Source organism: Rattus norvegicus, chromosome 2, assembly GCF_036323735.1.
Source record: "Rattus norvegicus strain BN/NHsdMcwi chromosome 2, GRCr8, whole genome shotgun sequence".
Taxonomy (NCBI): Eukaryota; Metazoa; Chordata; class Mammalia; order Rodentia; family Muridae; genus Rattus; species Rattus norvegicus.
The window spans coordinates 138,830,481-138,855,447 of record NC_086020.1 but is presented as its reverse complement, the minus strand read 5'-3'; the positions used below and the strand labels follow the sequence as shown (position 1 = coordinate 138,855,447).

The 24,967-nt window shown below is 44.6% G+C and overlaps 2 long non-coding RNA genes across 7 annotated transcripts; one reads left to right on the top strand and one right to left on the bottom strand.

Annotated features, from left to right (window-relative positions):
* Positions 1-9,373: 9,373 nt before the first annotated feature.
* On the top strand, positions 9,374-19,387 carry LOC102546847 (uncharacterized). Of its 6 annotated transcripts, none has more exons than XR_010064272.1 (7): positions 9,374-9,552; positions 9,982-10,183; positions 12,047-12,247; positions 14,028-14,192; positions 16,509-16,693; positions 18,644-18,792; positions 19,172-19,387. It is a non-coding gene; the product is annotated as an uncharacterized LOC102546847 (long non-coding RNA). The 6 variants fall into 6 exon arrangements; XR_010064274.1 differs by lacking the exon at positions 14,028-14,192 and adding an exon at positions 10,311-10,389 and having other exon boundaries at positions 10,512-12,247; XR_001836711.3 differs by lacking the exon at positions 14,028-14,192.
* Positions 15,527-21,866, bottom strand: LOC134485910 (uncharacterized). Its single transcript, XR_010064276.1, has 2 exons — positions 20,525-21,866; positions 15,527-15,792 (listed from the first exon to the last, which is right to left on the bottom strand). It is a non-coding gene; the product is annotated as an uncharacterized LOC134485910 (long non-coding RNA).
* Between the last annotated feature and the right edge of the window lie 3,101 nt (positions 21,867-24,967).

Below are 24,967 nucleotides of genomic sequence, written 5' to 3'. Positions count from 1 at the left end.
AATGTCTTCCAGGAGCTCCTGTGTTTGAACACTTTGTCTCCAGCTGCTGCTGACTGATCTGTAGGGAGGTTGTGAATGCTTAGGAAGAGTGGGGCCTAAGTTAGAGAAAGTGGCTCCCTATAGCTTGAGACTCCAGAGTCACAGCCCAGTCAACTCTGCTCTAATTCACTTTGCTCCCTTGCCCACTGGGAGATAGACTCCCCATACTACCTTGCCTTCCTCACCGTGGCAGACTTCATGCCCTTACATCCCAACCCAAGATAAAGCTCTCCTCTTTTAAGTGGTTTCTGTGAGGAGTTTTGTCCTAGCAACGAGGAAAGTAGCTCATACACCTTCCCTCCCAACCCTCACGACCTTCTCAGAATCCAGGTGAACATGTTAACAGTGCCTGTTTCCAGGTCCCATCCTGCAGAACATCATTTGGCAGCCAGAGGGAGGAACTCAGGAATCTGAATTTGTAACTACAGAACAGTTAGTTCAGAATAGAGAATTGACTAAGACCACATTTGCTCCCTGCCTAGGACAACGTGGCATTTGCTAAATCCTGAAGTGTGCCTTGTCTTTTAAAACGAATTTCCAGATGGATCTTGCCACATCTTTCAGATTAACAAGGTTAGGTGCTGCTGCCTAGAGTCTCTTAGTGTATTGTAAAACCCTGTTTAAGGTAAATAATATATTTTGGTTTTGTATAATTGTCTTTTTTTCCCCCAATTCAGTAACAATTCTATATTATGTACCTAAGGATGGAAGACTGAGAGAAGCTCTGGCCCCAGAGCTCACAGACAATATTAAGCCAGCAATTATAGGATGCGGAAAAGTCACAATTACAAAGATAGACACGGGTGGCTCTGCAAGAACGGAACAAGGGCCTTGCTTGAGACAATAGTAGACAGGCTTCTCAAAGATGGAAACAGAAAGACTCTTGATAAGGAGGGAGACTAACCACTCCTAGAGATAAAAGAGGCAACAACAAAGCTCAGGATGCGATAGGCCTAGAGCCTACTCAAGCTTCTGTGAGGAGACAGCGTGTTCAAAGTGGGGGCTGGTTAGGCAAGGCTGCGTGGTAGTTTGTTTCAGCCATTATAGTAACATACCAGAGTACATACCATCCTATATCATAGTACCAGACCAACTGCCTTAGAAACAGCAGATATGTATACCTTACAGTTCTAGAAAATGGAGGCCTCAGATCAAAGAACCAGCAGAATACTGTGTCTCGCTTGAACCATTTCTCCCTTCCCATTCAGGATGCTTGTCACTATGTCCTCCTATGGTGGAGAAGGAATGAGAAAGTTCTCTGAGGTCTCATTTATAAGGGTATTAGTCCAATTCATGAAAAATCAGACCTCATGACTTAGTCACTTTCCAAGGATCACTCTGGCCTTGGTAGTGAAGATTTTACCATAGAAATTTGAAGGTAGGGGCCCAAACATGCAGTCCATTTTGTTTATAGCTGAAAGGACATAGGTGAGGGGAATGTCAGTCACGTGAAGGTGCATGTAAGTCACCATGAGGAACTGTTGGAAGGTTCTGGTGTATTCAGAGATGGATTGGATCAGGAAAGAACCAGCATGAACCACCTTACATCACATCTCCACACTCAAATGCCAAACCTCAACAACACCAAATGTCTGAGACTGTATGACTATGTGCGCCTTTAATTTATTTGGCAAAAAAGAAAAAAGAAAGAAACCTCAGCATTTCTACTGCACATGGAAATGGATGGCAACACAAATGGGGCACAATAGCCATGAGGCATTGGCTATTAACTAACAGCACTTTCCCAACAGAAACGAAGAAGTCAAGCTGGCATGATGGAGGTTGGTTTCTTTCCTTGTCTTAGAATGCTTCCTTTTGTGAAATCGGTCCCCTCTGAAGAGCTCTGAACCCTCTTGGATTCCATAAGTCATTCTAGGACAAGGCATTGCTGTTTTCACACACAGTTAGCTGCAGACTCTGCAGCCTGCAGACCTAGCACCCCACACTCCAGCCACCTGGAGTCCCAGCCTCCATACCTTGTTTTCTGATCCTGGGAATTAGAGCCCAGACCTGCTCTGCGGTTGCCTAAATCTATACATGACTCAGACACTCCCTTTTCTGCTAAGTTCTGATCATGGAACACAAGTGGCTGACAAGGGGCACTCTTCTCTAAGGGCCTGAAGATTAGCCTGCCTGGGCTTCCAATAGATGAGAAACTGTTCCTGAGAGACTAGGTCACAAAGTGATGACACATCAGAGCAGGATGTGGACTGAAGCTGGGATAAAGGAACTATTTCTAACCACGGCATGGCACCCTTTCCCATGGCCAGTTCAGAGGCCTCTGCTCGAGAAAATAAGGACTTAAAGGTGAGTGGTCAATAGACCCTAGACCTGGAGAGAGGCGAAAGAGTCTGGGTATTGGATATGATCTTCACATTTGGTAGCTTAGAGAGTAGGTGACCCTTAAGAGGGGCTACTAGGGAGCTGAAGAGTCAGTGAAGCACTTGTCTTTACTTTGTGAAAGAGCTCAGTTCAGCTCTCCAGAACCCATGTAAAAAGCCAGACACAACAGCATAGATCTGTAGTCTCAATGGCAAGATGGGGTGGAAAAAAGGAATCCCTGGTGCCTACTGTCTAGCTAGCCTAGACTACCTGGATGCAGGCCAATGAGAGCCTCTGTCTCAAACAAAAGTCACATACATACATACATACATACATACATACATACATACATACTACGTATGTCCATACCCATATACACGTGTGTGTGTACACATGCATGTGTGCATGAACGTGCGCGCGCGCACATATACACATGCACACACACATATACACATGCACACACACACAATTTTACAAAAGGAGATGATGGAATTCTTATCTTCAAGTCGTTTGGGCTGTGGGCTGGGCTCCTCTTTTACAACTACTGTTCTTAGCATGTCTCTGACACTGAGCATGTACTTAGAAATACTAGCTGGGAAGTCATCCACCTGTTTCCACCTCCCAGGCTCCTTCAACAGGCTTCCTACTGCCCCATTATTGAACGAAGAAAGAAATGAGCATTGCAGTCCCTTGGAGTAGCTGAGAAAATGTTCTCAGGCCTAAAGAGATTTCACAGAGGGGAAATGTTAGAGACAGAAACCAAAAACTCTCATTTTATAACTTTGAGTGGGGGCCCAGGGTGAGGAGTGGGAGGGGAAGAGCTTTCATTGGCTACAGATACCACATCAGAAATGAGTAAAGCTGGAGAGCTTCAAACCACATGAAGAGACAACATGTCAACCTCAAGTAGGCTCTTAACACTTAACAAGCTTCTGGTAGAACTGAAGTCTCCCAAATGAAAGAAGAAAAAAAAAAAAAAGCACAGTGTTCTTTGCAGTCAAAATCACCTTAAAAGAAACTTGTAAACCCAAGAAGACAAAGCCCGTTAACATGGCTACCCTACCATACTACCTTTCTCTGCTCACCAGAACAGGTCCAGATAAGAAGGAGCAGCTAGTTCATGGAGGAAGTAATTCCTGGTGCTCTGCGGATTGGAGGACCGGGGCCCAGATGAGCAGAGAGGCAGTATGGGATTCAATGTCTGTGTCTGGTCAGGGGGACCCTTGAACCCAAGCATTCCCTAAGCTCTGAAAGACTTCAGATTGTGACTCAGATCCCAGCAAGAGGCACTGACATCCCTTACCAGATCAAGACTTGATATTGGGCCTAATGGCTTTTCTGTATGCTTCTTCTGATGGTAAGGAGACCTCCCATGGAGAAGGGTCCTCCTGCCCAGACAGTGTGTGACCCTGCCCTAGCTGCTGGCAGCACAGAGTTAAAGAAAAGCATCAGAAATGAGGCAACCTGGTGCCAAGCAAATGCCAGGAGCAATGTCCATTGGCCCTACTGAAAGCCAGCCTCATAGCTAGCACAAGGAGAGACAGCAATTCAGTCACTTACACTTGGCTCTCAAAAACTTTTTGGTGCTTGTATTTCATGGTGGGTGTGGCTGGCATTTCTATAATTCACAACACATGAGGCCTCTGTGTAAGAACCCGAATCAGTAGGAGGTGGGGAGTCATCCAGCTTCTCATATCTAGCCTGCTCAATTAGCTCTCAACTCCACAGGGCAGGGGTGGAGGCGGGAAATGGCCGGATTCCCAGCTGATGAGAGCAGCCCAGGCGCCTGCTCAAAAGAAACAGTCCTCTTCATGCTGGGGACTCATGCTAATCCTGCCAAGGAAAGACAGGAGCAAAGGGACAGGTGAACTCACATGGCCTTCTGTCCCAGGGTTGGGCCAAGATAGAAGTGTGGCTGAAGGACCAGAGAGCCTTAAAGATGCCCACACCCTGTGAGTTTCCAGGAGTTCTCTGTGGCCTCTGTGTGGGTGGTTCCAGGAGGAGACCCGGGTACCCAGAAATGCTATTGATGCCAATGAAAGGACAGGTCAAACATTTAATGATGACCTCAACTTGATCTTCATGGGGGTAAGGAGAACTCTTCCTCATGGACCCAAGTGTGGAGGCAGGCAGAGTGCAGAAGAGCATGGTTCAGATCCTGCAAAGCCCTCTGCTCCCTTCTGGGAAGTTCTGTGTACACAGAGTCAGTCCATGCCACAAAGATGTCATATATGTAGGTGCTGTGTTAAAGAGAAGAAACAAACAAACAAAAAATAAAATATCACAGCCACCTAGAGACAGGGTAACTCGGTAACCACTCCTCAGAAAATGCTCCAAGACTAGCCTTGGAGAGACGGCAGAGGAGGGAACCCATCCCAGGCCCATAGTAGGCTCAAAATGGAAACAAAACAAAACAAAAACAACCAAAAAAAAAAAAAACCACATACATTTTAAATATATTAAAAGAACCTAGGGCTAGCATAATGAGATGGTTTAGAGGTCAAAGTCCTTAAGTGTGGCAACTTGAATTTGATCCTTGGAAGCCATATTAAGGCTGAAGGAGAGAATCAACTCTGCAAAGTTGTCCTCAGACCCCCCTAGGCGCACCTCAGCTTATACATACCCTCAAACCCACAGGTTACACACACATAAATAACTTTTAAAAAGGAACCTGTATGTTAAAAAAAAAAAAACCACTAAGTGTGCTTTATGTATGTCAGCTTTCTGAGGGTCCTTCCTCAGTAAAGAATGATTAACCGTTAAGACCTTCAGCCTTTTAAAACAAGCAATAGGGCCAGCACGATGTCCCAGTGGGTGAAAGCAATTGTCACATAAGCCTTACAACTTGGGTTCAATCCTTAGGTAAAAAGGTAGAGGGAGAAAAGCAATTCCTAAAAGTTGTTCTTTTACATCCACATATGTTCCATAGCATGCATGTACCTTCAGTCAAACACATGTACACATACACATACACACACACACACACACACACACACACACACACACATGCACGCAAGCACGCACCCACACAATATTTTAAATTGAAAGATAAGGAGATAGGTGAGCATTGTATATTAATAAACTTACTTGGCAAGATCGGTCAATCTATAATCCCATCTTCCAATAGTGATTTTTTTCAACATTCTCTCTGAAATTAGTGTTTAGAACGTATGACATGTACAGGCAATATGATTTCTTTCAAATTTTGAGGCTTTGGATGATGTAACTTTTTATTAACTCAACACTGACGGTTCACAAGAAAAGCTGATGTTCTAGACGGATTGTGTGCTGGCATCAATCCAGATTCTTCTTCTGGGTCCATTCACTGAACTCCCAGTGTGTTCGTGTGGTGGTATATTGGACTTAACCTAATACTTTCTCAAATGAAAAACAGAAGCCTTATCACGTGAACCAGACCATATGGTGGCGAGGTTAGGGTTCAGTTGAACGCTATCTGACTTAGAAGCCTCCTCAACTGTCCCTGGCAATGGCACGCTCACATCGCCAGACCTAAAAGGTCCTCCATCTTCATGCAGCCTCAAAGTCTGAAGGGAAGACTGAGGCGCCGGAAGGCAAGGGGACTCTCCAAGAGTTTACTGAGTGCCTGGTGATGGAGTCGGTCACCCGGCTCTCAGCTCTCAGGTCTGATCCTACGACCTTCCACCTCTGGATCAAACCAGCTTGGCACCCAACCGCCAGCCACAGATGAGGAGACAGCCACCTGAGTACCGCCCACACCCTCGCGGAGAACAACAGACACCTCTTTGCCACTTGCCAGTTCTGGATGTGACTCCCAGGCTGCTGACAAGGCTCACCCGACTCAGGGCCGCTGAGGAACAGGCTGAGAACTAAACTGTTCTTTGGCCCTTGCCACCATGCCTGTTCAGGCCATGCCCCGAGGGAAGCAGGCTCTGAGGACAAAGGGACATTGTGCCTGAGAGGAGGAGGGAGGGACGGAGGGGGTGGGAGAAGAAAAGACAACAGACACCGGCATATTTCTTCCTCTCCTCTGCCTGCTTCATCCAGCTGTCTCCCGGCAAATCACAGGACCTGCTTGAAGAGGCTGGAGGCCTACCATGGATGACAGGAGACCCAAGCTGATTGATGGAGTTATTAGATTCCCCCAAAGGAGGAGAGCTTCATTTCCCTTGCATTGTGTCACTTGATACAATGCCCCTGAGTGTATAGACACTGTCTTATGACATTTCCTTTTAATTCCCCTCAAATGAGGACATTTAAAGAGAGCCCAATAACATTTTTCTGAAAGGAGCCTCCACCCTTCTTTCTCAGAGGAGGAGCAGATTCGTTTGTCTCCAAGGAGGCCTCCAAAGAAGCAGCCGGGGAAGCAGAGGCTGGCTTAATAGCATCTTCTCTCTGTGGAATTGGGGCTTCATTTTACACTGTGGCTTTATTCTCTGGCCCTTTGACACAGCCAGCTGCCTTCACATTCCAGCTCAGAAACAAGCTGGCTTCAGGCTGTAACAGGCACGAGGTTCCAAAGCCCTTTCCCTGGGTGATTCAAGTAAGCCTGTGAGAGTCTGTGTGCCTAGAACTGTGGGGCCATAGACCTTTGTTCTCACTGAGACTTACACTCGGGTAGAAAGAGCTTCGTGCACTAACATGATGTCTTCTGAAGTCGCCTGCCTAACATGGGCCCACATAATTGATTTCGCAGCAGAATGTTTGGTTCCTATCTCACTTGAGTTCATCCTGTTATCAGCACATCAGACGTGAGGAAATGACATCAGACGCCCAAAGCTCTGCTCCGAAGCTGAAGGTGCACACCAAAACCTCGTACGCAGGGCTCACTCGGGGCAGGAAACCTCTCTCTTAGACCATCTGTTAAGCTATTTAAAAAGTAAATAGCATGGGCCAGGTTTCTTCAGTGGGATTTTGAAGTCGACCGTTCAAAAGGTGAAAGGGGGCCTTTTGTGGATTCCGCACTTAGCCCAGAAGGTTACAAAAAGAGTGGATATGAGTTCTCCCTGAGTGCCTTGTGACTTAATTCTTGGACAAAGCACAGATATCAGGGGGAAATGTTCTGTGGAGCAGGCTTCCTCGTGGTCAGTGAAGCAAAGCCGCTTAACACTTGTCACCAGGGTTCTTTGCTGAGTGTTCTGGGCCTCGAGTCTGTTTGCTGGCTACTTTTCTACTCCTATATAAGAGTGCTTCGAGAGCAGCGTCCCTGGGGACCATTCTCAGTGACTGGCAGCTCTGGGAACACTCCATGTGGAGCTGAACAGCAGGCAGAATCACTTTACTTTTAAGACAAAGGACATCAGTTTCCTGTAGTTTTCTTTGCCATCTCTGTCCCTCTTTCCTTTCCAGCTGACTTTCCCTCCCCTCCCCTTCCTCCTTCCCCCATGGCACAAAATAAAATGCTCAGAAAATGAAAGGCACAGCTGCCCCTTCTTCCCATTAAAACAATCAAGAATGATGGCGAATTTAATATATTTGATTAGAGAAACTCCAATTTGGTGCACTTGAATCAGCTGCCTTTGTCTTCAGCTCCTGATGGCCCTGTTTCAGTGGAATGTCCTCACTGGCCACTGCCAGCTCCCTCAGGCTCGGAGAACATTCCACATTTGCCTGGCATGCTCAGAAACAGGGCAGCTATGCTGCGGGAAATGCCAGGCCCACTCTGTCCTAATCAGAGGGAGCGCCACTTCATTAGATCATGGTCACTTGCTGGTGACCCTCAGAGGTGTAGCCTGAGGACAAAGGACGTTATGGTCCTCCTAAGCAATGTTGACTTTTCACGGTTATTTATTACTTCCCTCAGTTGGTACTTACCAATGCGATCCAGGCCTGACTCCTACACAAACAACCCCCATAGACTCCCGTGTTCAAGTTGCACAGATGAATTTTGGAGAAAGTAATCACATTTAAATATGGAGTCCCTTCCATTAAAAATAAATAGAAACTCAGGGGAAAATAGAAAAAGTGTCCTCACCCCCCGCCCCCCGTGTCATTAAGAGAGCTTGCAATCGTGTCTAAGTAGCACCCACTTTGCAGAAACCTTGAAAGGTGTTTCAGGGGAGCCAGGGAGTACAGACTTAGACAATGTCACTTATTCACACTTAAAATACATGGTGATTTAGCGCTATCACTATTTAGTCTAGATAAGTGCTCGATGAACAAGTAAGGACTGAATTAAAGATGAGAGTCTGAACTGTGGCAGAGATATGTGGGCTCTCTTGAATTCATAGGGATTTCCTTGGATAGTTTCTACTCACTGCCAGTATCGTATTGAACTGAGACGGACTAGGCTACAAAGACAGTTAAACTCATTGCCTGCTTAATCACAAAGGAAAGAAGTTGGAATCCGCCCCACATTGCCACCTGGCTTAGTCCCTGCCTATGATTGCCTGTGATAGGAAACCAAACCCAAGGGACTATGGCCAAGTATAAAATAGCATCCAGGTTTCTGGGTCTCAGCACCCGTGTCCAGTCTGTGAAGCAGCCTGTCAACAAGAGACTTTAAAGTCTCTGCTACACTTGGGAAGAGTTACCTAGGAAGGAGGGCACCTCCTGGGGGTGACTGGGGGCTGCAAGGGATACTTCCCTTGGAGATCAACTGGCAGCCCATCAGTTTGGCCTGCTACACAAGTCAGAGACCTCTGAGGAGGGCTAAAGATGTTTTGGCTCCACACCCAAAAGCACTCTGAGCGTGGGGCAAGAAGAACCAGCCAGCCTTCCAGAAAGGCCAGTTTCCCAAGAGCAGCATGGGCTGCCAGGTTCAGGGACGTGCAGCCAAGGCCAGCAGGAGATGTTCTGAGCTGCCCAGTGAGGGAGAGGGAGAGGGAGTTTCATGATACTCAGCTAGATGAATGTGTTCAAACACAACAGAGAGCCTGCCTGCCTGCCTGCCTTCTACCTCTCCCTTTTCAGTTGAGTTTGAAGATTCCTCTCGTATAAGAATTAATATGAAAAGAATTCTGAACCCTATTATGGCATTGTGTTATAATAATGGAATGCTCGTCCCGCCCAATCTGGCTGGCTGTCCCCTGGACCATGCCAACAACAATCCAGTTCCACAGTGTGTAAGGGTGGCTGTGGGGACAGCCTCCAGAGCTGACAGAGAGGCTCTGGATACTTCATGACGGTCAAATGGACAGAGTGGGTCCGGACACCCCAGCCACCTTTCTGCACACACGTGTGGACACAGGAGGACACATGCTTGGTGTTGGGGTACCTCTTCCCTCTGAGAGCTAATGTGGACCTGTGTGGCTAGTTTAATGCTTAGTGGCTGCAGCTGAATGACCAGCTCATTGTCCCTGGTGCAATACACAATGGGTTCCAGAAACAGAAAACAAAATGCTCTTTAAACAGTGAGCTGTGTTCCTGGTGGAAATTAGGAGTCTAGAGCAAAAGATTTTCCTCAACAAACCAGATGGGGATGGGGTACTGTGGCTGCACTTTTAATCTGTCGGTTAATTACAGCTTGTTCCCTGGAGTGTAAGGATTTGAGAAAGTTTCTCTTGAATTTACCAGTTCAGAGAGACATTCTCTAATGACCAAAGGGGGAAAACATTTCTTCTCAAAGCCATCAAATGCCTGATGGCTCAGGAAAGAGGAAAGGGTGATGGTTTCTTTTCCACTTCCATTTACACTTTGCAGGATTGAACTCCAGCAGTAGTGTGAGGGATCCAGTAAGACATGAGAAAGGTCTTCCAGCCGGAGAAAGGTTCAGCCCTGCAGTGTGTCACTGGAAAAGGATGCCGAAGTGCTGCCTGAGAGAGAATATGTCTGATGAGTGAGGGGTGGAGTCCTGCAGTTCTACAGAAGCCCCTGGCTGCCTAGACAGTGATAAGGATAACAGGTTTGTTTTTGTTGGGTTCCTATCATTCTGTCTTGTCCCAGAATCTCTCTGTTGGAGACAGACTACCTTCTTCCATTTCCTTTTGACCAAATCCAGTCTCCCCAGACTCTGCTTAATCTTGCCTTAGGAAATGCCTCTCTGGGTGGCCTCTTCCTTTCCTGCCAGGGCCCAGGGCCATTCTGAGGACTGAGCAATAGCCGTGGAAGGTAGGTCTGGCTGAGTTAGCTGCTGTGTGCCCACAGGCATGCCTGCCTTTCTTCCTTTTCTTAGTAGAACCCATCCATCTACTAATATGTCTTAAGAGCCAGGCCAATCCTCTTCCACACAGAGCAATATCAGAAAACCCAGGAAATGCTCAGAGCCAAGAAGGAAGTCATTGCTAGTCTCCATGGGCGTATTCTAAGTCCCACATGTGAAAGAAGGAGGCCTCTCCCCATGGGTGTACAGAGAGCTGGACACATGGTGAAGTCACCCCATAGCTGAGGGGCTATCCAGATGCACCCGGATGGACAAGCCAACTTCTTCAGATTAAAGGGGATAAAAATGACTCCTCCTTGTCCATTTCTATGGTAAGGCACAAACCAAATGCCTCATGTAACTGCATGTGTTTCCTGCATGGTAAAATGTTCATTCTGCAGGAGTTAATAAACACTAACTGCTGAATTGACACATGAATAAATCTCCCCCAGATTCGACATCAGAGAGGCATTAATAAATTATTCGGTGGGGGGGGGGGTGAAGGGTTAGTAGTTAGCGTCACTAGTGAGAAGACTATTGGGAGAGGACACATCGGCAGAACTTGGTCCCAACGATTCATAGTAAATACAGAGAAGGAATTACTCGTGGGTTTGCCTGTGTTGTCCAGTGCCCACACTGCCACATGTGCATGAACAAAAGAGCAACCAAGCCACTGCCTAGGATAAGGTCAGCCAGGTAATCTAAAACAGGAAGGACACACAACGTAGGATCTCATAGAAGGGTAAGCAAGCAACTCACAGAAGGTGACTTCCAAACTACCCTGTCCTCATAGCTGTTCCTATGGAATAAAGAAACTGTCCTGGAGCCGAAGTTGTAGGCTGAGCTGTATGCTTTTCCACTGGGGAGTAAAGACTGCCTGCGCCCTGAGGTCCATGGATACCTACTGAGCCTCACAGAGCACTGAGGCCAGCAGCCAGCCCCATGAACATTGTCACCAAAAGGGCAGTGGCAACTGTGTTTTTGATGAGCGCTATGCTCTGAGCTCTGTGAAGGGACTGTGAGTTAAATTGAATAATAACCATAAAAATGCTCAATAATAATAACTACTTGTCTCTGATGGCAAAGAAAACTGTAGATGAGCACAGGGAAGGTAAAGAAAGGGCATGCTTACATTTGTTGCCTTTATGAGCGATAAGAAACTGACGGTATGGCATTGGAATGTATACTTGTGGCACACTTAATTTAAACTAAATATGTATGGATCTGGCTTCTTGAGGCTTTCTTTCAAAACACTGGGGAAACGCAGTACCCATGAATACTTTAAGGTTGCACTGAAATGTATATAATTCTTTTTTTAAAACCATTCTTGAGATATTACCAGAAGGCCCTGAACTGTCTCTTTTGAAAGCCAGCAGCAATGTCATCAGCAATTGTGATTTCTGTGTTCCTTATCAGCCTAGGGAATGGACAAGACAATACAAGCCATTAGGTCCCACATTTGCATCAAATCCCAGAGGAAAGCATTTAGGAGGGACAGAACGCAAGACAAAGGGACAGGTTGAGGAAAGAGCTGGAACTGGATGGTGTCTCAGGAGAACAGCTGAGGTACAGCCAATGCCTCGGTGGCAGGCTTGAAGTACGCCTGCTGCATTTACCTTGTGACAGCCTCGTATGCAATCATCAAATGGTACCACAAGGAGAGAGCACACATTCAGAACTCACTGTAAGAGCCAGCCTGCTTCAGAGACACTGACCAGCAAGCAATCACGGTGCTGCACATCACACAGGGTGGAGCCAGCCGTGCGTGAGCTTCGATGGGCGACCACAGCAAGGAAATGGAAGCCAAAGAGAACCAAGCGCTGAACGGTTGGTGCTGCATCCTTGCTACTTTTTAGGTTAAAAATAAGTTATACCAAAAGCAAACCCTGAGGTCAACAGCCATTGGTGTGCTGGCCATCATCAAAAACATATTGGTCTGGTACAAGACCTTGACGTGAGCCAGTGGGTTGGAAAGTGGGGCAGAAATGTGGGATGTCTGTCTACTGTCTATGTGGTTCAACTGTTCACGTAAAGCTGCTTTGAAAAAGGTAAGTTTTGAGAGTAAGGGATATATTATAGTTCCTGAAATAAGCGTTGGGTTAGTACATATCCATGAAATTCATCTTGGTGAAAATGGAATAATGGAACAGCCAAGCATACAGATTAAACCTCAAGTCAGCCTATCCCAACCCCTACTCCAGAGAAATTGACTCCCAGATTTTTGCTGTCAACCTGTTTCCAAGGTTAAAAGGATGTATTTTTTAATGATCAAGAGTCATAAAAGAGTAATTGACTTGGTACTGCATCTGCAGTGCTTCTGAAATTCCTTCCCTGGAGCCATCTTGAACATCCAAATGCTATGCCCATCATCACTGCAGGATCTGCTGTGCTTCTACATGCTGTGGTACGAATGCTGGTGGCGTCCTCTTGGGTTGACCCATCCAATACTGAATCCTGCCCTCATCTCTCTGTTTCTTTACCTGTGCATCCCAGTCTGTGTCCAGCTTCCTTGGACCTTACTTCCGGATCATAACTAAGGCTTCTTTCTGCTCTGAGATTGACCAATTCCTAGTCCACATTCTAGGCATCCCCATGACAGAACCAAAGCTTGCTCTTTCACAGCTGGTCTTTAAGCATCACCCTCTTCGCTTCCCTCTGCCTCTGCCTCAAATCCCTCCCCCCTGTCTGTCTTACCTCTTCAACATTCATGTAACCCACTCTCACTACTTTATACTTGTTGCGATCTCTGGTGATGTTCGGGGTTTTGTTCTGTTTTTGGTTTTGGGTTTATTTTTGTTTTTGTTTTTTAACAATGCCTGGATTATGGCATCAGAATCTCAGCCTTGTGGCTTGTCCCATCCTGTCGGCCATTCTTTTCATTGTCATCAGACACAGATGAGATCTTACCATCCCTCTTTTTAAAACACTGTGGCCTTGGGCTAGAGAGATGGTTCAGTGGTTAAGAGCACTGACTGCTCTTCCAGAGGCGCTGAGTTCAATTTCTGGCAAGCACATGGTAGCTCGCAACCAACTGTAATGGGATCCAAAGCGCGTTCTTCTGACAAGAGAGAGACAATGTACTCACACACACAAATAAATCTAAAAATAAAACAAAACAAAAACCTTTGTAGTCTCTTGACTAACAGCATCCTGTCTAGCCCATGGCCCACAAACTTCTGCTTCTAGCCTCTCCAGGATAGCTAAGCCCACCACTTGTTATTCGCCCACTCAACAGCCAAATCTACAAAGTGATCCGCCAACCAGCAGCCCCAATACCACCTGGAAGCATGGAAAATACAGTATCAGGTCCTGCCCCGGTAGTAGACTTGCCCACATTCTGCACTTTAACAAGATTCGTATTCATAGCCTATGCACATGAACTCCTAAGACTTACTCCTCTGTAGCTGAGCTGCTTACCAAAAGGACACACAGACAAACTTCTGTGCATACAGAAGCATCTGATTAAAACTATTTTTATGCATTTTCCTTTTCATTTAAATTTGTACTTTTGTACATATTTTAGGAGTTATCCATTTTAACATAGTATCCTGCACATTTGATTATCCTCTTTATTTTGGATGAAAACTATACCATTCTGAGCCCACAGGGCAATAATAGAAGACCAACAGCTTCCTAACAAATCAAAGAAGCTCTAAGTACAGAAAATGCCTTTCGCATGCTCATATGGCCAAGACTTCCCGCTGATTTCTAGTTGCTGACACCACAGCTGAACAGATAACTGGAGAAAGACAAGGCTGTTCCTCATTCACCTGTAAGCAATCCAGAACATTCCAGCTAATACTATTTTTTCAGTTCTCTGTCTCTTTGGAGATATATATATATGTACATATATATATTCTCTTAAAATATTTAATTATTTAATTAATCATCATAATTACTATGTGTGATATCTGTATATGTGGCATGTATGTGACATGCGTGTATGTATAGTGCGTGTGTGTGTGTGTGTGTGTGTGTGTGTGTGTGTTAGCACAGTGTAGAGGTCAGAGGTCAGTTCCGTGGAGTTGGCTTCACCCCTCCTCCAACTCCATGTAGGTCCTAAAGCTTGGTCTTTGGGGTAACCATTTCTGTTAGTTGAACCAGCTCCTGAACTTTCTTTTTTCTTTTACATTTGTTGGCATATTGGGGGGCAGTATGTATGTATGTATGTATGTATGTATGTTTGTATGTTTGTATGTATGGCACAGTATATATGTGGAGATCAAAGGACAACCTGAGAGACTTAGTTTTCTCCTTTTACCATATGGGTTCCACTAAGCAAACTCAAGCCATAGACTTGGCAACAAATTCCTTTGCCCACTGAGACATTTCATCAGCTGGGGTAGATAAATTCTATAAGGCAAAGCAAGAAAACATCTATAAATGTCTGGCATGTTTTGCTTGGTGCACACATTGAGCTTAATAGATACATAGCCAGGCCAACATGACTGCTCATAGAAGCAAAATTCTCATTTGGAAGACAGTCGTGTCATTGTTTCTGTTTGCTTCAGGGTAACCCTGGCTGACTCTAATCCCAACGTGACATTAAATTAATTAGTGGACTAGTCTGACATCTAGAAACAAAATAATAGCTAACAAATTATTCAGATATGCACACTTCTCTAAATCATTTATAATGAAATTTGCTGTGTCCACAGGTCAAAGAGACATTATTGAACCAAATCATTTTGTTTTCTTTTTCTGGGGTGCTAGGTGAAGAATGTTACCGGGGCCTTACACAGGTTGTATAAGTACTCACACACTGAGCTAAGACTCAACCCTAAATTCTTTTTCTTTATACACAAACTTGAAATTAGAGCAATATTTCTACTTACTACACAGGGTTACCGTGAAGCTCTGAAAAGGCAGAACATATAAAAATTACATACTTGGGGCTGGCAAGCCAGTTCATTAGGTAAAGATGGCTACACCAAGCCTGATGACTTCAATCTAAACCTCTAGTATCCACGAGTGTGGAGGGACAGAACCAATTTTCTCCACATGCACATGGGCCATGCACATGTCCCCACTCTTATACACCTGCATGTAATATAAATAAAGTAAAATCTAATACTCTTCAAGAATAAAACAATTTAAAAACGTAAATTAAGAAAATAAAACTATATACTTGAAAACTCTTAAAATATATAGCATTATTTCTTGACATTCATTTTTTTTCATAATGATTTTTTTAATAGCTCTTCTGGCAAACAGCTGTAGATCTTCCTTCTTAAATGTTTCTTCCTGGGCACGAGAGATGAGTCAATAGTTAAGAGCACTTGTTCATGTAGAAGACCCGGGTTCAATTCCCAGCACTCACATTTGCAGTTCATGACTGTTCGTAACTCCAATTCCAGGATGCACAGGATACTCTAACAGAAGAGTAAAATATTCATACACATACAAACAAATAATTTAAATGGTCCTGTCTTTCTGTTCTATATGTATCCCCCAACCCCTTTTATTCTAAGGATATAATTGCCACTTCTAGATAATGGTTACTCAGATGTATGCAGAGGGAACTCTTCAGGATATACAAGGCTCTCCACTCTCTCACTTTAATCAGAACTAGAACAAATGAGACAGACACGTTCTCCCCCTGATATACGGTGTACTTGACACTGTATGGAATGGCTCACAGCCAACAGGGTGACATCATTTCCTGTTGTTTTAGTTCCCCTCGCCTACCCTGCCGTGCGTATCATGCTGGGTGAATGTGTGTTTGCTCATGTGGAAAGCTGCACAGACACAAAGTAGGAAACAGCAAAGAGGCCAGCCTGTTACAGTATCGCTTTCACTCAGGCCTCAGCAGCACCCATCACTGGCCGCTTTGAGCAGTAAGATCCATTCAAATTGAGCTCATCAAATTTTATTAACTTCCTATCACTATCCTATTCCAATCTCCATGAACTAAAAAAAAAATGCTAGTTGAAATAATACAAATAAATACATAGGGATGTTGGCTTTGGGCAATTAAAATCTACAAGTAATAAAATGGTTAATTCATGGGAGACAGAAAACACAGTCATGCTTAGAGTCTATGCCAATAGAGAGAGGCGTTAATCTCAAATTTCTCCTTGGACTACAGGCCTCGATTAAAGACCCGAAAATGAATACTGTGTAGGCAAAGACGGGATTCCCCTCAGAGAGCAACAGTGGGTGAGGATAATCCTAGGTGTGGCAAAGATCGAGGACCTCCACAAAGGCTCCAGCTGCAGCTTGCTGGGCTGTCTGTCCCACCAGCAGACAGGCTTCATCAGGAATGAAAACCATGTAAATATCTTTGGACTTATTTCTGTGGCTCGTTTTTTTTAATGATGTGTATCAATGGGTATGTAATTTGCTTAGGATAACATTTTCCCTAATATACCTCTAAGCACCTGCATGAGCCAGCTCATGTCTAAGCAAAATTAAAAAAGCCTTTTGCATGGCAAATACTCTCCATGGTGTTAGAGATGGCCTGCCACCGGCATGCTGTGATTTGCTGCTGCAATCTGACTTCTCTGCCATAGGACTTTATTTCAGCCATGGAACTGACATGGCAGATGATAGCAGTGTTGATCTTGAGAGGTGCCTGACTTAGAAAGGCCCGCTGGTCTTGTCACCTTTCTGTTTCTTCATTAGTCAGAACATATGTCAGCTATCACTATAGATAGTTTTGGAACCATTGCTTTGGAATTTCCCCTAGAGCATCCTCAATAAAAGGTGAGGCAGGACATTTGATTTCATTTTCCACTTTGGGTCGAATATCCTCTTTCTAGCATACATTCTGAAAGGAAGAGGTTGGGGTTTATGGGGTAACAGTGTATCAAGGAGAAAAGGGAGCAGTCACATTGCATTGCTCAAAGCTACATACAATCTCTGCATTTAAGGACAGGTGGGCAAAGCGAGTAGTGTGTGCCTCGTTTTGGCAGCTAGGGCAAAGGACTTGGGAAGTTGAAATGCTGTTTAAGAGGGAGGAGTGATCCTTATGACCAAAATATATTGTGTGAAATTCTCAAATGATTAACAGAATCTTTTTAAAGTCACGTGCACAGGTTCCCATCAGGTAAAGAACTGGAACTTGAGTTCTCATGTTGTAGTCTCCAGAGTGGATGCAATTGTAGCAATCCCAGGGCATTTTTTAAAATTAAGGTAAAAGATAAATCATAGGCTACCATTTTAAAATGTATCTACCAGGGCTTGGCAGTGGGAAATAGAGACCATTATAACTATTTTAAACAGGAAAACCAGGGCTCAGAAAACAGGAAAGTAGGCTGTAGGCCAGATTTCCAGACATGGCTTCAGGTGTACCTTGCTGGACTGTCCTTTAATGGGGCTGTCCTTTCTACCCTAATCAAAAGATGGGAGTGGCCCATGATGTTGGGGGTTCTAGAACACTGACCCAGACCTTGGAGACTGCAGACTACCAGTGTGATAATTGTTTCTCTAGACACTTGAAACCAGTGACCATACATGCATAGAACTTGGATACAGTACACACTTGGCTTGCTGAAGGTTGGTTCTCTGTCATACTCCCATTTACCAATAATGGATATGTCTAGTGGAGAAACCTGCTATGCACTACTTAAACCTACCTGAGAAAGATTCTGAGTAATATATGATTGGAATAAATACTGTCAACTTATAGGCAAATTCCAGAACATTGAAATTCTCTCTAGATGGACACACACACACACACACACACACACACACACACGCACGCACGCACACTCACGGGGAGGGCTTCTTTTAATATCCATTATATTTATTATTCCTCATTTATTTGTCCTTATGACTTTTCTCTCTTGAGCTAATGCAGAATATGATTTTGGATCTCACCCCACTAAAAACATTGAGAGTGCAATAGTCCAGAAGGGTGTGGTGGTACAGGAATGGGTCTGATCTTAATGATGCAAGCACCCACTCTCAGCCTTAGAAGAACAAGAGGAGGAAGAGAAGGCTGTCGTCTCCACATAGGCAAGGAGGCCATGGCTCCGGGAATAGGGGAACACAGATACTTGACAGAGACTCACAGGAAGGGAGAGTTAGACTCAGCAGTGATACTAGATCTGGTGGCAAGCCAAGCACACTGTTCGGGCAGACAGAATCCCCTGTGGCATGAGGTAATTACTGTGAACCATATTTACCATTTGGTTATATACATTTGAGGCACAGATTGATATACAGCAGAAAAATGTTAGACTGTAGATTTTCTTCCTATGTCTCCAACTCATTTCATAGCCCGTGGCCTACAGCAGCCCTTCAAATAGAGTCTGGATGGAAGCACGAAGAGACGAACACAGCCAGGTACTACCAGCGCATCAGTGGGGCGGAACTGGTCTCCATGAGCCACCCACAGGGACTACTGCAGAGCAGGAGAGTGGGCAATGGTAAGGAGATCTGGTGCCGAGGCTGCAGTACTGCAGAGAGAGGGCCTAACATGTGCACAAGAAAAACAGCAGTGCCCATGAAGGACCACTCAGTCTAGGATGATCATGGCTTCCAGGTGGACAGTGGTAGAGTATAATGAGCAGGCCACTAGGCAGGTTTGGGCACAGCTGCCAGGGCAGGGTGTTTTCAGTGTCTATGAAGAGTGGGAGAAAGACTATTTTGGGGGATAGAATTGTCATAAAAAAACCTCCTCCACCTGGAGGTTTCTCCCTGGGTTGTCAAACATTTTACATATACAACCTCACTTATCCCCTCTCTTCCCTGTGGGGAACCAGGTTTATGGGGGCTCCAGAAGTAACACCAGCCTATCTTTAACAGGTGAGTGTGGAATGACTCTTGGCTGGCAAGCAACTGCCTCCTGAATAGTCAGAGGAGTATCCTTACATCCTAATGACATCGTGAAACAATTAGAACCACCATCAGTCCCTTTTCCTCCATCCTTGTGACTCACTGGTAAAAGCTAGAGAATCCCTCATCAATTACTAAGTTACTAACCTGTGAGTCAGGTGGATTAGAGAGGCTGAACAATCTGCAGAACAATTGTGCATGTGCTTCTGACTCAGCTCAAGGTGTTAAAAGGGACCCGTCCTACATCCCACACCTAGAAACACCTGTCTCACTCATTTCCCAGCATGCCTAGGACTGCTGCCCCAGTGTGGCAAGCACTAAAGCACTCGGAGCATCACCTGAAGGTCAGCACCTCCTGCCCTCTGATGCCCACGAGTGAAGTTCACACAGCACCACTGCAGTTTATCATTTATCAAGTCCGCTACCTTTTAGGACCAGGGAGGCTCAGCTCTCTATAACCATCAGAAGAAACTCCTCTCCTCCCACTTCTTCCTATGTGACGTCATAGGGTCCAGCATAGGAACTTGGAACAAGTAGCCCTGAGAAGTCATTTGAGATCAGAAGAGAGGGGTTTTTAATCTTGGTTCACCGGAAGAGCACTGATGCATTTGACTTCCTGATTTTGGCAGACCAAATAAAACAAACAGATTAAAAAGAGAGAAAAGGGAAGGAAGAATAAAAGGAAGGAAGGGAGGAAGGAAAAAACAAATCCACAATTGACAACAAAAAGTAACTAATAACACAGAAACTAATTAGGACTCTGTCGTATTTAATTCTTCTTCATATCAAGGTGTCCAGGGCCACCATTGAGTGCGGCCAATGCTAGAGTAGACATGCTTCTTGTGGCACACAGTGCAAGTGTTTTTAGGAGAGGAAGTGAAGCAGGGTGTGTGCTGGCTGACTCAGAGGGCTGGTATAGGGAACGTGAGGTGCTGAGGAACCCTGGTTCCTGTTGTAACAGCCAGCTGCTTTCTCTAAGCGCTTACCTTACCCTCTCAGAAGGACCTTGTTTGTACTCCATAATGGATGACTGTGGAATGTACATTGTAACCATTAGTCACACGGCCGAACGGATACAATGGCCACTTCTAGACATTAGCTATTGATGGAGGCAGACGATGACACTCAGGACAAACTGTTCTCTGCATGAGGAACACTGAGTAAACTGACTAGAGAGTTATGGCTCAAGGAGGCAAGTCCTGGCAGGCAGAGAGAAAGCAGCATGAGCCAATGTGTAAGCCTAGACTGGCTCACTATTCAGACTCTGGCTAATTGACCGAGTGGTGGGGTCCAGACAGTCGTGTGTGGCCAGTGAGTACTCACAAGTCCTCCTTTCTGTGTTCCGGAAGAGTATAACTGAGTGAGCTCCACATGTAGGAGTTCAGTGCATGATAGATTTTCTTTCCAGGAAGACTGTACAGTATAGCTATTGGCACGGCCATAGGCTTGATATTTCAGTTCTTCTAGTTATTAACTGGACAGCTTTGCACCAATTCTTTCAACAGCCAAAGTCCTGGTCCTTGTCTCAGAGGATTGTTATGATAAAGCTATGTGATATCTCAGTCAAAATGTGGATGGTGTTCCTCATTCCTGGTATGTCGTCGTGATTATTGTGTCACAGTGGATTCAGAATGCATTACTCCACCATTTATCTCCACATGGCAGAGTTCATCTATATTTGTATGTTTGCCTTCACCCATGGGCTATGCATTGCTCAGGGAAAGAGCTATTTTTTGCATCTTACCTGATTCCTAGAACTGCTGTGGACCTTCCTGGAAACACAAGTACTGAGGGTGGGACACAGAGTTGGACAAAGGCCAAAGACTGATGATCTATGGTCTTGTTGCTCTCTCCTACTGTTCTGGGGGCCAGAAGCTGACGCCCCTGGAAACTTAACTCTTTCTTACTGTTCTGTGCTGATAAGGGCTAGTTTCCCACTCCGTACTTCTCTATTTGTGTTTAAATAAGCACTGGTTTTTCTTTTCTTCCTCTCTCAGCCCCTCACTCCTCAGGAGACTCAGAATTCATTAACTCTGAACCAGAGAGAAAAGAAGGAAATAATTAAAATCTTTTACACAGTCACATACATGTACACATTCACACACACACACACACACACACACACACACACACACACACACACACACACACTCTTCAGGTCCAGCCATCTGTTTCCAAAAGTGTTCATTACTTACATATGTCTATATAGAAAAACAGACAAATACATATACACACTATCATCTGGGACTCTGACCCATCCACCACCCTTTATTACTTCTCTCCAGTCTTCTTATATCTATCTTCTTAGACAAAACTTCCTTAGAAAATTATCTCGTCAGTAATTGTTATATAAAAGGGGAGTTACTGATATTAAGTTCAGAGCAGTGTTTCATTCTATAAGCTTCTTATAAGTTCAAAGCAACCGTTTTTCATGACAGACACCTGTGGCTTCATCCTTGGATCTGACCTAGAATGAATGTTTTTCCTTGATGATAAATTTGTCCCAAGCCTATTTCTCTTTTTGGTAAAATTGTGAAAGTTCAGTGAATTCCTTATTATGTAGCCTTTACTTACTATTCTATGAGAAGTGGGCACATTCTACTCTTTTTTTTGTTTTTGCTTTTGTTTTTTGTTTTTTGTTTTTTGTTTTTTTTTTTTTTCTGGAGCTGAGGACCAAACCCAGGGCCTTGCGCTTGCTAGGCAAGCGCCCTACCACTGAGCTAAATCCCCAACCCCCACATTCTACTCTTGATTCTGATTTTATTCCATCTTTTTGGCAAAACAACCATCTCCTGAAACTTGTTTTCTAAAATTATTTAAATCAAGTCAGAAATTCTATAAAATCATTAACTTATCCAGGACAACATTAACTCGTGAAAGTTCACCTTCATGTTGGTCTTCAGGAAATATGCCCAATAGAGTGGACTAAAATCCAGGAATCATTATACTAAGTAATAGTGAGTGATAGGAAAAGGCATATCAGCAGTAAGAAGCAAATCCTGGGATAGTTTCTTGGGACATTGCCTCTAAGAGATCACCCATCACAGGCCATACAAAAATGGTAGGCCATCTCTAAAATAGTCACTTGCGTGCCTTCAGCCTTTCCTAGATGGCTTGGGGCATCAAGCATAGTATAGGGACCACCAACCAGTAGGTATTGAAGAAATGAACATCACTTAACACTTGACTGCTGGCCGTTGAACAAATAGCCATACATAGCCATGGCAAGAAGACCTAGTAGTCCATTTAATTCATGACCTCAGGCCTCTCTATTCCCTGTCAGCATGCACAGTCATCAACTACTTGGCTGGTATGTGGCATTTCTTGAAATAGGGAAGTCTACCACAGATATTTCACATCAGAGGCAAGCTATCCATTTGGAACCTGAAGTTTGCCATAGGCCCCAGGAGACTCCAAGCCCACTGCACGCTGATCAGCACTTGGTTGAGAAAACTTGTCTTCATTAACTAAGGTATGGCTAAAGTCAGAAGCAGAGAAGCTGATTCTGACACCGAGAGGCCAGGTTCCCTTGCCTATTTCTACAACAAAAAGATAAATGTGCTACAAACAGGTCTCTACAAACATTACTCACATGGAGAGATAGACAGTGGGCCATGTCCCTGTTGGCACTATTTAAATTCCAGAGCCAGTCCTGAGGTGAGGCCTAGATTTGTTATCAGTAATTTAGAGAGGGAGCAAAGTAAGAGGGGATCCGATATGTACTGTACCTCTACTGTGTGGCAAGCTTTGTAAACGACCATTGACAAGTAATAAAGCATGTCTACATTAGATCCTTTAACATCTCTTGAAGTTAGTCACAATAAACTCCAAGTTCCCTCAAGGAGAAAAAAATTTTTTTCCCAAGAGCACAGGTAGTTTAAAAAAAAATGGGCTGGAGAGATGGCTCAGTGGTTAAGAGCACCGACTGCTCTTCCAGAGGTCCTGAGTTCAATTCCCAGCAACCACATGGTGGCTCACAACCATCTGTAATGAGATCTGAGACCCTCTTGTGGTGTGTCTGAAGACAGCTATAGTATACTCATATACATTAAATAAATATTTTTAAAAGTAATTTTAAAAACCTACTAGTTAATAGCTTTGTTTCCATTAAACAACCAATGCCTTGTATTCCATCCAGAAGAATCACCACAGCGAGAGTGAGAGCATGCCATGTAGATTTCCCAGGCCTTTGAATCTCCTTTACTGATTTTTTTTTCCCCAAAAATGCCCTGGTTCACAGAACTGCACTGAAGAGAGCCACCAATTCTATATGACAGTAACTGGAAACTGACAAATATTTCTGTGTGGAGCATTCTCTAGGCCTACCCAGTTCTGAGAGTTGTCCAGAGAAACATCTGGACAACAGGCATCTCACATCTGGGAGCGAGCCCAGGTTGTCATGAGGATTTAGGAACAAAAAAACCTATACGAAAGTTTTCTACTGAATTCATACTTTGGGTACAGATAGCTCTTTGCTCTGTGTTCCCAGCCAAAGGCTGAGGAGTCAGGCTACAAGGCAGCTCAGCACCAACAGCATAAGACCAGGCCGTGTTCTGAGGATGCCATCTTTAGATGCGCATGATTACAAGCAGCGTCTGACCGATGCAGGAGCCTCACTGGCACTATAGCTGAAGGCTTATCCTAGCACAAGAGATAGTGAAAGACCCCCTTCCCCTCCTGGTAATATATTGAGTACTGGGTCAGGTTGCAGATGATGGGTGGCCCTTGATATGTCAGTCTTCCAGAGCCAGTGTCCACGTTAACAGACTTTCCAAGTTCTCCTCATCCACTCGCCAGCACCTTCTTGAGCATTCCATTGCCATTTTCAACAAGGTGGAATACTGAAAAAAGACTCATTGCAATCTTGCACTAACAACAACAGCAAACCTTTAAAGAAGGTTGAAATGCCATATGGCTTTGTGCCTCGTCTTGCAGGTGCATGTATGAGAAAGTCATCCTCTCTGTGGATAAAGGGTCCTTCTGTTTCTTCTCTCAGGAAGTTTCTAAGATCTCAAATTTAGCTTAGATATCACTCTCCAATGTTTTTTGTAAGCCTCCTGTGATCTGTTCTGTAGTGATCACCTAATTATTTAATTCCCATTAAAGACTTTAGATCACGAGGACAAAGACTCTACACAGTTTTTGGTTTTGCTTTCGTAAGAATCTAGAGCAGAGTTACAAATCAGTAATTGCTCATTGGCTGAGTAAATGAATGAAGAGATGCCCAACATACAAGCAAACGCATGACCAAAGGCTTGCATGTGGCAAACTGTTTAGGTCTTTGTTTTAAACACAATCATAACACTGGCGAATGATAAGTGGAGGACAGTGGAATTGTAACTTACAGGAGCATAAGGCAAGGCGGGTAGGCATTAGGGAGAAATCAGTCAGGTGGGAAGCTGGAAGGTGTGCCTTCTGGGAGAGGTCGGGAACACCAAATCCATGTAACACATACCATTGTATGCAGCAGCTTCTAGAGTCTTCCCAGTGTTTGCCTGTACTTGTTTCTGGCCTCATCTTCATTGTGAGCCTCTGCGGGAGAACGGAGAACGAGAAGATGGTGGGTCTGAAAGCAGAGGGAGAAACTCAGAGCAGTCAACCAGGAAGCCAGACTGAAGGCGATGACTTTCACCATGTGGCCTCCAACGTCTCTTCGAAGGCCATCTTCCCTACCTGCCAGAGTATGAACATCTGGAGAAGCAAGCATGGGGAACTTATAAGAGACACGCACCATCTCTCCTCATGTTTCTATGAAAAGCGCACTGG